At 54.7% G+C, this 3,366-nt stretch overlaps 1 protein-coding gene across 2 annotated transcripts in view; it reads left to right on the top strand.

Moving 5' to 3' along the window:
- CSNK1E (casein kinase 1 epsilon) overlaps positions 1–3,366 on the top strand; it is a 39,540-nt gene that overhangs the window by 8,260 nt on the left and 27,914 nt on the right. The window contains exon 1 of one of the 2 annotated variants that reach the window (XR_001883193.1): positions 701–719. The exons of the other annotated variant lie outside the window; for it this stretch is intronic. The gene's annotated coding sequence lies outside the window, so the exon portion shown is untranslated. Of the gene's footprint in view, positions 1–700; positions 720–3,366 lie in introns of those variants that run through there. 2 annotated transcript variants of the gene reach the window in all.

Raw genomic sequence — 3,366 nt, forward strand, 5'->3', positions numbered from 1 at the left:
AATTAGCTGGGTATGGTGATGCATGCCTGTAGTCCCAGATGCTTGGAAGGCTGAGGCAGGAGGATCGCTTGAGCCCAGGAATTTGAGGCTACAGCGAGGTATGATCCTGCCACTGCACTCCAGCCTGGGTGACAGAGTGAGCCTCTAAAAAACAACGACAAAAATCAATTTGGAAAGGTGTGAGAGCCTCTATTCCTGAACCAATGCAGAGCAGCTGAAACCCAGGGTGGGCCCATTGGGAGCGGGGAATTCACCCCACACCTATTCTATCCTGATTTCATCTTCTTGTTGGCTTGCAGAGAAGGTGGCTAGGGGACTTTGCCACACCCTTGGGGTTTTTTTTTTTTTTTTTAATTTATTTATTTGAGATGGAGTCTTGCTGTGTCACCCAAGCTGGAGTGCAATGGTATGATCTCGGCTCACTGCAACCCCTGCCTATTGGGTTCAAGCGATTCTCCTGCCTCAGCCTTCTGAGTAGCTGGGATTACAGCCCCGCTAATTTTTTGTATTTTTAGTAGAAATGGGGTTTCACTGTGTTGGCCAGGCTGATCTTGAACTCCCGGCCTCAGGTGATCGCCTGCCTTGGCCTCTGAAAGTGCTGGGATTACAGGGGCGTGCCCAGCCCCACCCTTGGGTTTTAAAGTTAGGAGTTAAATCTGAGAGGAATCACTGAGAACCAAGTCGGAGAGAGAAATCAGGCTGTAGGGCTGCTGGAACAGGTAATTTTTTTTTACTTTAGACCAGTCTCCTCTCCTCAGCTGGGTTTTGTGTCATGGTTTGCCTTCCCTTATAGCTTCGCTGCAAAGCTCTTTGAGAGGGCCCACAGACAGGTCTTCCAGGGATAGGAAGGACAGGGACTTAGGCCCACAACTCAGGCAGTGGACAATAGCGGGTCCTTCGAATGGTAAGGCAGGGAGGCTCTCTAGCAGGCCTGGGGATGAGCCGGGCTCCTCAGCCTGGCCGGCCCAGGGAACTGAGCAGGATCTTAACAGGGGCAGGGCGTGGGGCGGGTGCTGGAGTGGGAGGTGTGGTTACAAGTCCTGAATGCAGAGGGGAGAACGTGAACAGGTGGAGGGAAGCTGGGACATTGTGCTGCAGTCACACCTGGGGGTCTGGCTGGGTTAGGAAGGGGCAGGGGTTCTGTTCCAGCCAGGCCCAGTTTAAAGGAGAGGTTGATCTGTGCCCTTAGGCAAGCACTGGGAGGAGCCTGATTCCTTCTCTGAAAGAATACCATGTAATCTGTTGTTTGAGAGGATTAAGTGAGATAACCAATAACCTCCTCTCCCAGGGCTGGGTGCTTAGAAAGTGCTGAAGAAGAGGAGGGCTTTGGGAAGCAGGGCCCAGGTTGGAAGGTTAGGGGTGGTGAGGACTGGAGGACACTGGGGCAGACTTCACCCATGCTCAGTTGTGCCCAGGCCCCCTCTGCCTGGGCTCATGTGAGGAAAGAAACAAAATGGGCAGTGGGGGTGGGGGGAAGTGGTGGTCCTGGGACTCCCACCAAGGCAGGTGGCTGGTGCTCAGGTCCGCTGAGAACTTGGCACCAGAGTTACCGGATCTCCTAATGCCTCAAGAGAAACAGGGAATCTGGATCTGAAATATGAAATCTTCCAGTTTTAAAACTTTGGGGATTGGCCAGGCGTGGTGGCTCACGCCTGTAATCCCAGCACTTTGGGAGGCTGAGGCGGGCGGATCACTTGAGGTCAGGAGTTCCAGACTAGCCTGGCCAACATGGTGAAACCCCATCTCTACTAAAAATACTGTGTGGTCCTGGGCAAAAAGTATCCAGGTGTGGTGGTGCACATCTGTAATTCCAGCTACTCAGGAAGGAGGCTGAGGCTGGAGAATCACTTGAACCCAGGAGACAGAGGTTGCAGTGAGCCAAGATTGGGCCACTGCAGTCCAGCCTGGGCAACAGAGTGAGACTCTATCTCAAAACAAACAAACAAAAAAAGCAAAAAAACAAAACAAAAACAAAAAAAACCTTTGGGGATTAGTGAACAATACAACAACAGAAAGCACCACGCAGGCCAAGCAAAGCCCACCGCCTGGCTGGTGACCCCCTGCTCTAGCAAAGGTGTCACTGAAGGCAGGCCCTCCTGGGAGGAGGCTTCTCACTCTTGGAAATGGGCTCTTGATAGACCCAGTTTCCTGGTGATTGCTGGGAGAACAGAGCTTGTCCTTTTGGGTTTGTGGTCCTGGGCACATCCCTTCCCCTCTCTGGGCCAGTTTCCTGGTCGGTGAAAGGACCTAGTCTGTGGGATTCCTGCCCGTTTGGACAAGTGTGTGACTCAGTCCCTCAGCCTCGGGGAGGGAAGATACGGCCATTATAGAAGTGACTCCTCCCAGGAACTGTGCTTCCGGGATTGGACGCGGGGCCTCAGGCATTTTGCGTGTCCACAGTCACAACTGTGTGAATATAGGTGTGTCATAATTGGAAGCTTTGCATGGCACAGTGTAAATATCATCGCTTTAATGACTTTGTTCTGCAACCTTTCATCGGCGGCTCTGGATGCCAGAAGCTTTTATTAATTCTCCCTGTGACCTGGGGAGGACAGGGTACTTCCTCCCATTTGCTGTTTAAGGAAACCCAAGCTCAGAGCTGGGAGGTGACTTGGCTAAACGTGCACCACTCGGAGCCCTGACTCAGGTGTCGGTGCTTTGGTACCGTGGCAACCCTCCTTCAACAGGGGAGAATGAGGTTGGGATCTGAGGGTCCTCTCTGTGCCCATCACAGTTTGAGCTGCAGAGAGGAGAAGAAGAAGGAAAAAGGGTCTTTGCCCTTGATTTTTCCACGGGAGGAGAATGTATGAGCCCAGGCTACCTTTCTGGGCCTTGTGTCGAAATCCCTAGCTGTCTCCTCAAATCTCTTGCCCTGAATCAACCTGGCCTGTGTTCTCCGCGGCACTCTGAACCTGGAGGCGGACTGAGCCCCCAGCAGTCTAACATCTTTTGCAGTGTCGTGAATAGCGCCTGTTTTCGCAGGGGCCCAGTGCTCTGCCTGGAGAGGAGACAGAACCCGGCAGGCGGGGAGAGGAGACTTTGGGTCTAGACCCTCCCCTCCCATCCCTTCACCCCCGCTTTTTGTGCGCCCTCCTCTTCCCCTCTTCCCTGTGTCCCCTCACCCCGTCTTTTCCACCTGTGCCCTGGACTGCATTAGGGTGTCAGTATCTGTGCGCTCCCCTACCCCCACGCGTAAGCCCGCGCCCCTGCACTGAGGCTGGGGGACTGCGTCTCACGGCTGCGGCCCCCAGCGCGGAGGGCGCGGGCCCTTTAAATCCTCCGGGGCGGCGGCGGCGGCGGGCCGGGGATGACATCAGCGGGCGGGCCCGGGGCTCAATGGGAGCCGGCGGGCGCGCGCGGTGCGGG

Source organism: Rhinopithecus bieti, unplaced genomic scaffold (assembly GCF_001698545.2).
Source record: "Rhinopithecus bieti isolate Rb0 unplaced genomic scaffold, ASM169854v2 scaffold_56975, whole genome shotgun sequence".
NCBI lineage: Eukaryota > Metazoa > Chordata > Mammalia > Primates > Cercopithecidae > Rhinopithecus > Rhinopithecus bieti.